At 44.3% G+C, this 13646-nt stretch overlaps 1 protein-coding gene across 2 annotated transcripts in view; it reads right to left on the reverse strand.

Moving 5' to 3' along the window:
• The window catches only part of LOC148152056 (uncharacterized), a 288374-nt gene that overhangs the window by 199897 nt on the left and 74831 nt on the right, over positions 1–13646 (reverse strand). The gene's annotated exons all lie outside the window — the stretch shown is intronic.

Here is a 13646-nt window from a genome sequence, read left to right on the forward strand (position 1 = left end):
GAATTAATCATAGAAATAGAGAAGTTACAGTAAAGAGGTAAATGCAACAAGTCTCTCTGAAATAATTAAGATCCACGTGTCTCAATAGAGTGCTGAACTAAAATTTCAGTTAGTAGGAGTGTAAGTTAGGAAATCCCTGGGACCTGATGATCTTCACCTTAGAGTGTTGAAGGAGATGGCTGCAGAAACTGTGGATGCATTGATACTCGTCTCCCAGTGGGTACCATGAAGGACCCTCCTTCTCAACCTCTCCCCTGACCTAAGGCACGATGACCCTCAGGTTAACCCACCTTCGGTTGTCTCTCTCTAATGAGAGAGCAGCCCTGTGGTCTGGCAGGACTATGGTGACTTCACATCTTTTAAAATTCTATTAATTCTGCAATGGTGCCTTCAAATTGGAAGGTTAAACGTGTGACCTCACTGTCCATGAAAAGAGGGAGAGAGAAAACAGGGAACAGACCTGATAACCTGTCTTCACCAGCAGGAAACATACCAGAATCTATTGTAAAACAAGTATTTACTGGATATTTAGGAAATAATTGTCTGATTAAACAGAGTAAAAATGGATTTTTGAAGGGGAAATCATGTTTGACTCACCTGAGAGAGTGTTTTGAGAATGTTGTGAACAGAGTTGATAACCACTGTATGCAGTGTATTTGGATACACAGGTTTTGATAAACTCATGTACAGTTGTATGGTAAACAAAATTTTAAAAAGTATGTGATTGGTGTAATATAGCAGCATGGATTGAGGATTGGTTTACAGTCAGAAAACAGAGAGCAGATGCAATGTGTCCTTGTCAAGTTGGCAGGCTGGGACCAGTGAGGCATTGTAAGGGTGAGTGCCTGGAGCCCTGCTATTTACAATCTCTATCAATGATTTGGTGTGGGGCTCAATTCTGATATGTCTAAGTTTGCTGAAGATACAAAACTTGGAGGGAATGTGAATTGTGAGGAAGCTGTAAAGAGGTATCAAGGCAGGCTTGGTGAGAGGGCAAGAGCACGGCAGCTGAATAGGATGTGAATAAATGCAGGAATATCCATTTTAGTAGGAGGAACAAAAGGGCAATACACTTCTTAAATGATGAGAGATTGATATCCAAAGGTTTCAGAAGTTGCTGAAAGCTAGCATGCAGATGCAGCAAGCAATTCGAAAGGCAAGCAGTATGTGAGCTTTTATTACAAGGATGTGACGACAGGAAAACAGAAGTCTAGTTTCAACTGTATTGAATACCAGAGTGTGGTGTGTTCCTAAGGAAGGATGCAGCCAGGGACAGAGTGCAGCAGAAGTTCACCAGACTGATTCTTGGCAAGATAGGACTTTCCTGTGAGAAGTGATTAAGGAAACCCGGATTCATTCTCTGGAATTCAGAAGAAAGAAAAGCGATCTCATGGATAGTAACAGCATTCTTAAAGGGATCGACACGAGTATACATAGAAAGGATGTTTCCCCAGACAGTGGGATCCAATGGCACAGTCTCAGAATAAAAGTGTTTCAGATTGAGATGAGGAGCTCCTTCTTCACTCAGATGGTGGTGAGTGTGTGGAATTGTCTGGCCCAGAGGGCTGTGGCAGCTCAGGCATTGCATAAGTTCATAGAAGAGAATGATAAATATCGAGTTAGTCACGACACCATGTGATTTAGGGCTAACACAGGAAAATGACGCTTTAGATGATCAGCCATGATCTAGAATGGGGTAGCAGGCTTGACAGGCTGAATGGTCTCCCCCGCTTCAAGCTCAGTTTTTCATCTCCAGCCTCCAGCTCCCTCTTGCCCTCTGCCTGCCTAAGCTCCCCCATATCCTCCCTGGCCACATACCAGTGCCAAGTGCAGACACAAGCTGGCATGATGCCATCAGCCGCACTCCCCCACAGCCATTTGGGGCCAGTAGTTGAAGATCTGAAAAGTGTACAGTTTGAACCTTGTCCCGTTGTCAGTTCCGCTTTGTAGCTTTGGTCTGTCACAGGCCCATTAATGCTGACAGAAGAGCAGCGGTGGGAGACCATAGAGGAGGACAGGCAACCCGAGGATGCATTTTCACATGACTCCTGTACATTCTGGAGCAGGACAGACACACAGACCTCAGCAGCACTGCAGTACTGATAATAAGCTTATCCCATGGTGAACAAGAAACAACAATAGCGGGGGAGAATCCCCATCAGCAAGGGAAGGATATTTCAATATCTGCTCAGCTACATAAATCTTCGAGGAGAAAGTGAGGTCTGCAGATGCTGGAGATCAGAGCTGAAAATGTGTTGCTGGAAAAGCGCAGCAGGTCAGGCAGCATCCAGGGAACAGGAGAATCGACCTTTCGGGCATAAGCCCTTCTTCAGGAGATTCCTGTTCCAGCAACACATTTTCAGCTCAGCTACATAAATGCCAAGCCTTGTAAAACGGAAGCTGAAGATGTTGGGAGGGGCATCAGATTGATAAATAAACCAATCAATTGGTGACTAATGGACAATTTCTGACATTTCATTTCCCAGAAGGCCACTCAGCTGCTTCTGCAAGGGATAGTTCAGATGATCCATAGAGGAGCTCCTCCTTGTGGTCAAGGCTGCCACTGCAGCTTTATTGTTGCTTTGTAAAAACTCACCAGGGCTTGCCTGGCTTTTGGACAGAGTGGAGAAAGTGAGGTCTCATTCCTGATGAAGGACTCCAGGCCGAAACGTCAATTTTCCTGCTCCTCGGCTGCTACCTAACCTGTTGTGCTTTTCCAACAAAACACTCTCAACTCTGGCCTTAGGACAGTCAATTAAATTGACAGTCACCTCAACATAGAGTCATAGAGATGTACAGCATGGAAACAGACCCTTCAGTCCAACCCAATCTAGTCCCACCTGCCAGCACCCGGCCCATATCCCTCCAAATCCTTCCTATTCATATACCCATCCAAATGCCTCTTAAATGTTATGAAGATGCTTTTTCCTTCCTACACCCTCAGCAAAGGCTGTCTCTGTCAGTGGCACTGCTGAGCTACTGACTGTCTGATCAGCATGGCAATGTTGATAGGTAAGCCATGGAGATCAAAGATGGACCAAGTCCGAAGGGACTCGATGTATAAAGACCGGTGCAACGGGGGAAAAAACACACCCAATGCCACCCTCACCCTGATGGCCACCTTTGTGTGTGGCTGCATCAAGCTGTGCGTGGATCCCCGGTACGCAAACATCAAGTGTCACTACGTACTGAGGTTCTACCTGTCCCCAGTGTTGCGAAGGATGGGCCTGGCCTCGCTGCAGTGGAATGCCCTGAGTAGTTGGACAGGCAACCCGAGGATGCATTTTCACATGACTCCTGTACATTCTCGAGCAGGACAGACACACAGACCTCAGCGGCACCTGTCTTTTGTGGAGAAGTTTATGAAGAAAAACACCTTTGACCACAAGTCCATCAGGAAGTGGTCAGCACGTAGTGTCCTTGAGACCCTTCGGGAAAAGGAGAGGGTGGATCCTATTGAGCGGTTCCCTGAGCAGACTGTCAAAGCCATTTGGCAGAATGCCTCATCGCCAGAACTTTCCAACAAGCACCAAGACATGGCTTGGCTGGTGGTGAGAAGGGCTCTGCCTGTGAGATCCTTTCTGCACGCCCGGACTCTCAGCCGCACCGCACGCTGCCCTCGAAGCGGCTGTGGGGGGGACGAGACTGTCACACACCTCCTTCTGGAATGTGCCTATGCAGAAGACGTCTGGAGAGGAATGCAGTGGTGTTTGTCGAGGTTCGTCCCGAGCAGCGCCGTGACGCGGGACTCCGTGCTCTACGGCCTGTTCCCTGGGACGCACACCGAGACGAACATCAACTGTGCCTAGAGGATCATCAACTCAGTGAAGGACGCTCTCTGGGTGGTCCGAAACCTGTTGATCGTCCAACTGAAGGAGTTGACCCCAACTGAGCGTTGCAAAAGTATATTTTTAACATAAAAAGAATGTCGATAGGAAAGCCATTCACATCAATTGGATGGTGAACTCAGTAAGTGGAGGCCTCGTAACCAGGCAGCAGCAGTACAAACCAGACCAGGATCAAACCCCACCCCCATTCCTGCGTGCTGAACATTCTTGCCCTCAGTCCAGGCAGCAGGTCAACCTGGGGAAAATGTGTCCCCCTCACTTTTACTTTCTCACTTATTGTGATATTGGCAGCAGATTTGTTGTAATATATTCAGTCTGTTTACCCAAGATATTAAGATGCACTGAAAACAGTTGAGGTATCAGTACTTATCCTAAGAACTCCCCATGTTGCTGTCACAAATGAAGATGCAAGTAACATCCCAAAAATATGGTGGGAGCCCAGGGTCTAATGGGAGGGAGGAATTAGTACTAGTATTGGGGAAACTAGTGGGGTTAAAAGCAAGTAAATCCCTAGAGCCTGATAACCTTCAGAATACCAAAGGAAGCAGCCCTAGCAGTAACAGGCATGCTAATGGTTACTTTCCGACATTCTATATAGATCCTGGCACTGGTCCAATGGTTTGGAGGGCAGCTGATGTAATTTAGAAGAATTAGAATTGCTACAGTATGAAAGCAGGCCCTTCGGCCCAACAAGTCCACCCTGATCCTCCAAAGAGTAACCCAGCCAGACCCATTCCCCTACCCTATCATCCTATGTTTATCCCTGACTAATGCACCTAACATAAACATCCCTGAACACTATAGGCAATTTAGCATGGTCAATTCACCTAACCTGCACATCTTTGGAATGTGGGAGGAAACCGGAGCACCCGGAGGAAACCCACACAGACACGGGGAGAATGTGCAAACTCCACACAGTCAGTCACCCAAGGCTGGAATCGAACCCGGGTCCCTGGCACTGTGAGGCAGCAGTGCTAATTGCTGAGCCATCGTGCTGCCCATAAGATGGGAGGTGGAGAGAAAATAACAAATTATAGAGAGGTTTGTTTGACTCTGGTATCGGGGAATATCTAGAATTCATAAAACATCTACTAGCAGAGCACTTGGAAGGTTTGAAGAGTCTGCATGGATTTAGAGGGGAAATGTTTGAGAATGCAATAAGTGGATAAGGGAAATGCAGTTTACTTGAATTTTCAGAAGGTGTTTGATAAGGTCCAACATAAGAGATTAGCGCATAAAATTAAAACATACTGGATGGGAGGTAGTGTACTGAAATTGAATGAGAACTAGTTGACAGACAAGAAACAAAGGTATAGGATAAAAGATATCTTTCCAAGTCACAGGCAGTGACTGGTAGGGTACTGCAGGGATCAGTAATTGGACCCGAGCTATTCACCATACACAATAATGATGTAGGTGAGGGAGCAATGTGTCATTTCACCGTTTGTAGATGAGTCAAAGCTGGGTGGGATTGGTGACCTGTGGGGAAGATGCAAAGATGATTCAGTATGAGTTGGCTAAATTGAGTGAATGGCAGATGCAGTATATGTGGATAAATACATTAAGGACAAAAGGGTAGCTAGGGAGAGAATAGGACCCCTCAAAGATCAGCAAGGCGGCCTTTGTGTGGAACTGCAGAAAATGGGGGAGATACTAAATGAATATTTTGCATCAGTATTTACTGTGGAAAAGGATGTGAAAGATATAGACTGTAGGGAAATAGATGGTGACATCTTGCAAAATGTCCAGATTACAGAGGAGGAAGTGCTGGATGTCTTGAAACAGTTAAAGGTGGATAAATCCCCAGGACTTGATCAGGTGTACCAGAGAACTCTGTGGGAAGCCAGAGAAGTGATTGCTGGGCCTCTTGCTGAGATATTTGTATCATCAATAGTCACAGGTGAGGTGCCAGAAGACTGGAGGTTGGCAAACGTGGTGCCACTGTTTAAGAAGGGGGGTAAAGACAAGCCAGGGAACTATAGACCGGTGAGCCTGACCTCGGTGGTGGGCAAGTTGTTGGAGGGAATCCTGAGGGACACGATGTACATGTATTTTGAAAGGCAAGGACTGATTTGGGATAGTCAACATGGCTTTGTGCGTGGGAAATCATGTCTCAAAAACTTGATTGAATTTTTTGAAGAAGTAACAAAGAGGATTGATGAGGGCAGAGTGGTAGATGTGATCTATATGGACTTCAGTAAGGCGTTTGACAAGGTTCCCCATGGGAGACTGATTAGCGAGGTTAGATCTCATGGAATACAGGGAGAACTAGCCATTTGGATACAGAACTGGCTCAAAGGTAGAAGACAGAGGGTGGTGGTGGAGGGTTGTTTTTCAGACTGGAGGCCTGTGACCAGTCTTGCGCCACAAGGATCAGTGCTGGGTCCTCTACTTTTTGTTATTTACATAAATGATTTGGATGCGAGCATAAGAGGTACAGTTAATAAGTTTGCAGATGACACCAAAATTGCAGGTGTAGTGGAGAGCGAAGAGGGTTACCTCAGATTACAACAGGATCTGGACCAGAAGGGCCAATGGGCTGAGAAGTGGCAGATGGAGTTTAATTCAGATAAATGTGATGTGCTGCATTTTGGGAAAGCAAATCTTAGCAGGAAATATACACTTAACGGTAAGGTCCTAGGGAATGTTGCTGAACAAAGAGACCTTGCAGTGCAGGTTCATAGCTCCTTGAAAGTGGAGTTGCAGGTAGATAGGATAGTGAAGGAGGTGTTTGGTATGCTTTCCTTTACTGGTCAGAGTATTGAGTACAAGAGTTGGGAGATCATGTTGCGGCTGTACAGGACATTGGTTAGACCATTGTTGGAATATTGCATGCAATTCTGATCTCCTTCCTATCGGAAACATGTTGTGAAACTTGAAAGGGTTCAGAAAAGATTTACAAGGATGTTGCCAGGGTTGGAGGATCTGAACTACAGGGAGAGGCTGAACAGGCTGGGGCTGTCTTCCCTGGAGCGTCGGAGGCTGAGGGGTGACCTTATAGAGGTTTACAAAATTATGAGGGGCATGGATAGGATAAATAGACAAAGTCTTTTTCCTGGGGTCAGGAAGTCCAGAACTTGAGGGCATAGGTTTAGGGTGAGAGGGGAAAGATATAAAAGAGACCTAAGGCGCAACGTTTTCACACAGAGGGTGGTACGTGTATGGAATGAGCTGCCAGAGGATTGTTGGTACAATTACAACATTTAAGAGGCATTTGGATGGGTATATGAATAGGAAGGGTTTGGAGGGATATGGGCAGGGTGCTAGCAGGTGGGACTAGATTGGGTTGGGATATCTGGTCAGCATGGACAGGTTGGACAGAAGGGTCTGTTTCCATGCTGTAAATCTCTATGACACTATGACTCTAAATGTGAGGTAGTGGATTATTATATGAATAGGGATAGATTGGTAAAGGGGGAGGTGAACCAAGACTTGGGTGTCTTTGTACATGAGTCACTGAAAACAAGTGTGCAAGTGCGGCAGGTACGTTGGCCTTCATATTAAGAGGATGTGAGTACAGGAATATGGAGTCTTGCTGCAATTATCCAGGGCATTGGTAAGACCACCCATGAGTATTGTGTGCAGTTTTGGCCTCCTTATCAGAAGAAGGATATTCTCGCAATGGAGAATATGGAAAGAAGATTTACCGCACTGATTCCTGAGATGGCTGTCAGACTAACAATGAGGCAGACAAGCATTCAGACCGAAGTCACCACATGAGTGAGAACAAAAGTGCCTATGGCACATAGGCCTAGTATTACTGTCTGTATAGAGCCGAGCAGATACCTGGTCTTCAGCCATCCTCTGAGTGTCACAGACCTGAGTTTTCCTTCCATCACTAGCTGTGGATACATGCCTGTGAAATGACCTCTAGTCAAACCCAGAATAGTGCTCCCAAGGTGAGTGCCTGTGAGTTGGGTGAGGCTGTAGGTGAAAGTCTTATGGGTGCCATTTCTGAGGGTTCACACTCGTTGCCCTCAGAGCTGGTGTTATTGAGGAGCCCTTTATATTATGGCCTGGGTATCCTTAGTGCCTACATAAAAGGGGAGGGGATTAGAATGTGAAAATCAAGAAACGCTCATGTAGAGCAAAGTGTGAGCACTGGTCCTGACCTGAAAACAGCACAGCCCTGGGGTGGTGCCCCTTTGCTTTCTCCTGTCACCACATGACACACACGTAATTGTAGTTGTCCCCAGTCACTTCGACAATGTGCTCCTCAAAGGGGATATGAATCCTGAGCCTGTCTCAGTGCCACCATCCCCCATCGCCCGCTTCCCGGTTTAATAATTAGCACTGTTGCATTATACATGATCAGATCTAAAAGAAAACCTCTCTCGTTGGTTCCACAACATTCTGTTCTCAAATGTTGTCCCAAATTCAGTCTGTAAACCATACAGAGATTAGGTTTATGAATTTGACTTGTTCAATCTATAATAAAGTTAAAGTTGCCACACCCATTATTGCAGTAACTTTCTTACAAACTCATATTTTTTCTTAATTTATACGCCACAGTCTCACATTGCCACTGCTAAAGGGGGCTTATGAACTTCTCCCTTTTGTTGTTTCTCATCTTCACCCAAATGTAATAATCTGAACTGCTGGACCTACTTTCTGTTCTGCCTAACCTTCTGAAATGTCAAAAACCCTGGGTATTTTGTTCACATACTTGGTCACCTTACAACCACATAGCTGTAAAGGCTGACAGAGTGTAACTGTTTGTCTGTATCTGAGCTGTCAAACATTCTCCCTAGTCATGAAAACTGCAGGCATCCAGATAAAGGAAACTTTAATTTTGTCTTTTTGCTATTTTTCCCTACTCTGATACCATTTGTGGGTATATTCTTCTATTTGTATATTCTGTCCTTTCCCGTCACATTCTGTGTATAACTGTTCATATTATTACTCGGCACTTCTGTGTTGTCTGATCGTTTTAACCTTTTCCAATTTCACCTCACTTGTATCCTCCCTCCCCTTATTTAATATTAAAGGCACCTCTATCCCTGAAGATATCCAATATCCTGGATTTCGGTTTCAACAAACTTTTGGTGAAGACTATCTGAACAGAATAGTTATATGCCCCAATGTAAGAACTCCTGTGATGCAGTACCTCTTAGCCAGGAGGCCTGGGATAGGTCCCACCTGCGCTGGAGTTGTGCACTAACATCCCAAACATGCTGATTAAAAATGTGTTCTCCCAGTATGGGGCTCATGAATTAAAATACATTTTCCACACCAATCTTTGGGAAAGTTAATACTACTCCCAGAAAGGTTTAGAGCTGAGCTTTAATAACATCTGAAAAAAAACACATAATTGAAAGGTACCTTTTGTTTTGAAAGTTGAAATATTTTCAAATTCAGAATTTTGCCAGCAGGGGGCAGGCTCAGTGAAACTGAGAGCAAAGTAATGATTACAGCTCTAGGTGGGCCCCAAATTGGCCTTCCTTAAAGGAAAAGCATATCCTATATAGATGATGGTGCAAAGAAGGAATTGTTTTCAGGATAAAACAATTTATTGGGGGGGGGGTTTAAACTAACTCTGCAGGGGCATGGGAACCCAGATTGTAGCTTCAGGGTGCAGGGCCTGGAGTGTAGGGAGGTTAGGAACATGGCATCAATTTCAAAGGAGGGTGCCTGTAAACAGGAAAGTGGCTTGAAGTGTGTATACTTCAATGCAAGAAGTATATGAAATAAGGTAGGTGAACTTGCAGCGTGGGTTGGTACCTGGGACTTCGATGTTGTGGCTATTACGGAGACATGGCTAGAACAGGGACAGGATTGGCTGTTGCAGGTTCCAGGATTTAAATGTTTTAGTAGGGTCAGAGGTGGGGGTAAAAGAGGGGGAGGTGTGGCATTGCTTGTCAAAGATAGTATTACAGTGGTGGAAAGGACGATGGATGAAGACTCGCCATCTGAGGTAGTTTGGGCTGAGGTTAGGAATAGGAAAGGTGAGGTCACCCTGTTAGGAGATTTTTACAGGCCTCCTAACAGTCCTAGAAACGTAGAAGAAAGGATTGCGAGGATGATTCAAGAGAAGAGTGAAAGTAATAGGGTGGTTGTTATGGGGGACTTTAACTTTCCTGATATTGATTGGGAAAGCTATAGCTCAAGTTCGTTAGATGGGTCAGTGTTTGTCCAATGTGTGCAGGAGGGTTTCCTGACACAATATGTAGATAGGCCAACAAGAGGTGAGGCCATACTGGATTTGGTTCTAGGTAATGAACCAGGCCAGGTGTTAGAATTAGAGGTAGGTGAGCACTTTGGGGACAGTGACCACAATTCGGTGACTTTTACTCTAGTGATGGAGAGGGATAAGTGTGCACTACAGGGCAAGAGTTATAGCTGGGGGCAGGGAAATTATGATGCTGTGACACATGACTTAGGATGTGTGGCTTGGAAAAGTAAGCTTCAAGGCAAGGGTGTAATTGATATGTGGAGCTTGTTCAAGGAGCAACTATTGAGTGTCCTTGATAAGTATGTACCGGTCAGGCAGGGAGGAAAGGGTCGTGTGAGGGAGCCGTGGTTTAATAAGGAATTGGAATCCCTTGTTAAATGGAAGAGGACGGCCTATGTAAAGATGAGGCGTGAAGGTTCAATTGGGGCGATTGAGAGTTATAAGGTAGCCAGGAAGGACCTGAAGAGAGAACTAAGAGCAGCAAGGAGGGGACATGAAAGGTCCTTAGTTGGTAGGATTAGGGAAAACCCTAAGGCTTTCTATAGGTATGTCAGGAATAAAAGAATGACTAGGGTAGGAATAGGTCCAGTCAAGGATAGTAGTGGGAAGTTGCGTGTGGAGGCTGAAGAGATTGGGGAGACACTGAATGAATACTTTTCGTCAGTATTCAATCAGGAACAGGACATTATTGTCAATGTGAGTACTGAGTCACAATTAAGTAGAATGGATGGCTTTGAGGTATGTAGAGAAGAGGTGTTGGAAATTCTGGAAAGGGTGAAAATAGATAAGTCCCCTGGGCCTGATGGCATTTATCCTAGGATTCTCTGGGAAGCAAGGGAGGAGATTGCAGAGCCATTGGCCTTGATTTTTATGTCCTCGTTATTTACAGGTGTAGTGCCAGAAGATTGCAGGCGAGCAAATGTGGTTCCCTTGTTCAAGAAGGGGAGTAGGGATAACCCTAGTAACTATAGGCCGGTGAGTCTCACTTCTGTTGTGGGCAAAATCTTAGAGAGAATTGTAAGGGATAGGATTTATGAACATCTGGATAGGAATAATGTGATCAAGGATAGTCAGCATGGTTTTGTGAAGGGCAGGTCGTGCCTCACAAACCTTATTGAATTCTTTGAGAAGGTGACTAAGGAGGTGGACGAGGGGAAAGCGGTAGATGTGGTGTATATGGATTTTAGTAAGGCGTTTGATAAGGTTCCCCATGGTAGACTACTGCAAAAAATACGGAGGTATGGCATTGAGGGTGAGTTGGAGGTTTGGATTAGGAGTTGGCTGGCTGGAAGAAGACAGAGGGTAGTAGTTGTTGGCAAAGGTTCATCTTGGAGTGCCGTCACTAGCGGTGTTCCGCAAGGATCTGTTTTGGGACCATTGCTGTTTGTCATTTTTATAAATGACCTGGAGGAGGGGTTAGAAGGTTGGGTGAGCAAGTTTGCGGACGATACGAAAGTCGGAGGAGTTGTAGACAGTGAGGAAGGATGTGGCAGGTTACAGCGGGATATAGATAAGCTGCAGAACTGGGCAGAAAGGTGGCAAATGGGGTTCAATGTAGCTAAGTGTGAGGTGATTCATTTTGGTAAGAGTAATAAAAAGATGGGGTACTGGGCTAACGGTCGGATACTTGGTAGTGTGGATGAGCAGAGGGATCTTGGTGTCCATGTACACAAATCTTTGAAAGTTGCCACCCAGGTAAATAGTGTGGTGAAGAAGGCATATGGCATACTGGCTTTTATTGGTAGAGGAATTGAGTTCCGGAGTACTGAGGTCATGTTGCAGTTGTATAAGACTCTGGTGCGGCCGCATCTGGAGTATTGTGTGCAGTTTTGGTCGCCATACTATAGGAAGGATGTGGAGGCACTGGAACGGGTGCAGAGGAGGTTTACCAGGATGTTGCCTGGTATGGTAGAAAGATCGTATGAGGAAAGGCTGAGGCACTTGGGGTTGTTTTCATTGGAGAAAAGAAGGTTTAGGGGTGACTTGATAGAGGTGTACAAGATGATTAGGGGTTTAGATAGGGTCGACAGTGAGAATCTTTTTCCACGTATGGAGTCAGCTATTACAAGGGGGCATAGCTTTAAATTAAGGGGGGGTAGGTATAGGACAGATGTTAGGGGTAGGTTCTTTACTCAGCGAGTCGTGAGTTCATGGAATGCCCTGCCAGTAGCAGTGGTGGACTCTCCCTCATTATGGGCATTTAAGCGGGCATTGGATAGGCATATGGAGGATAGTGGGCTAGTGTAGGTTAGGTGGGCTTGGATCGGCGCAACATCGAGGGCCGAAGGGCCTGTACTGCGCTGTATTCTTCTATGTTCTATGTTCTATGATAACTTCCAGCTGTGTTGTCCTATAAATGTATTCTCTAACTTAATTCAATAAAAAGAAAATCAATGATTCAGCTAGGAGCTAATAATGACTAGTTTTCAATCATTTGAAACAATGGTCATATTGTAATCACGCACAGTAAATATTAATAAAGGAAAACAAGAAAAAGCTTCCAAAAAATATATAAGCACAACAAATATGTAATGATCAAAAGAAAACTCTGATTACTGTTTCCAGTTCAGTAATGATTGAGTGGTTACAGTATACTGAGATAAGGGATATGTGTTATTAAGGAAAATGCTCCATGCTTCAACATCCGAAAATGTAATGAAGCCTCAAAATTATATAATGCCCATTTTAGGAGCTGTTTCCTAATTGAAAGGTCCAGCATTGTGGATTTAAGTCTATTTTAACAAGCTTTGTTGCAGATGAAAGCATGTTCATAATATTCACTCATTGTTGCAGTAAGCTCTCTATTCCATGGTTTAGCTATTTTTAATGTTCAAACCCAGTCTCACAGATTACATTATTGAAGGATAAATGTATTTCAATAAGTAAATAAATAGGAGTGAGATAGAGATTTTTTATTAAATGAGCAATTTGACTTTATGATCTGTGCCTATGTATTAAGAATGACACTACTAAAGTTGTTATAATTCAAATGAGAAGCTAAACCAAGGAAACCATGGACAGTTTTAGAGTTCAGGTAGACACAAAAGTCTTCAAGTCCCTTCTAGCTCCTCTATCTTGTACATGCAATGATCCTACCTGCTTCCTAAAGTAGAAGCAGCAAGTATTTCTGAAAGGTTCTCATGCTATAATAAAAATATAATTTTCCAACTTTCATGTAATTCATTATGAACTCATTAAAATTAACTTGTGTTCATAAAAAAAGATTGTCACTGAAACATTGTCTATCAAAGGTCAGGTGACCTATTTGTGATTTCTACTCAGGCAATAACTATCGCATGGTTCTGAAAAGTAATCCAACTGCAAACATCTGTGTGTGGACTGCTTTCCCTTGAACAGGCTGGAAACAAAAATTACTTGTGAATTTGCACTTCCCATTGTTGAGATGGACACCAAAACTTAACTTTAGTGCTTCTCTCCCATCCCAAATCTCAACCAAAGACTACAGAAAGAACATAACTTATCAGGAGCGGGTTTGACACACCAATATTTATTCCCACTGTGTCGTAATGGCTTCTAACTTTGAATAATTTTGTTGACGTTAGAAGCATTGTTGGCATGGTCACATGACTAAATACGACTTCAAATAACAAATCTTTTTCCTGAAG

This window comes from Chiloscyllium plagiosum, unplaced genomic scaffold (assembly GCF_037043375.1).
Source record: "Chiloscyllium plagiosum isolate Xiang-an unplaced genomic scaffold, Cpla_swu_hap1 HiC_scaffold_1, whole genome shotgun sequence".
In the NCBI taxonomy this organism is placed as follows: domain Eukaryota; kingdom Metazoa; phylum Chordata; class Chondrichthyes; order Orectolobiformes; family Hemiscylliidae; genus Chiloscyllium; species Chiloscyllium plagiosum.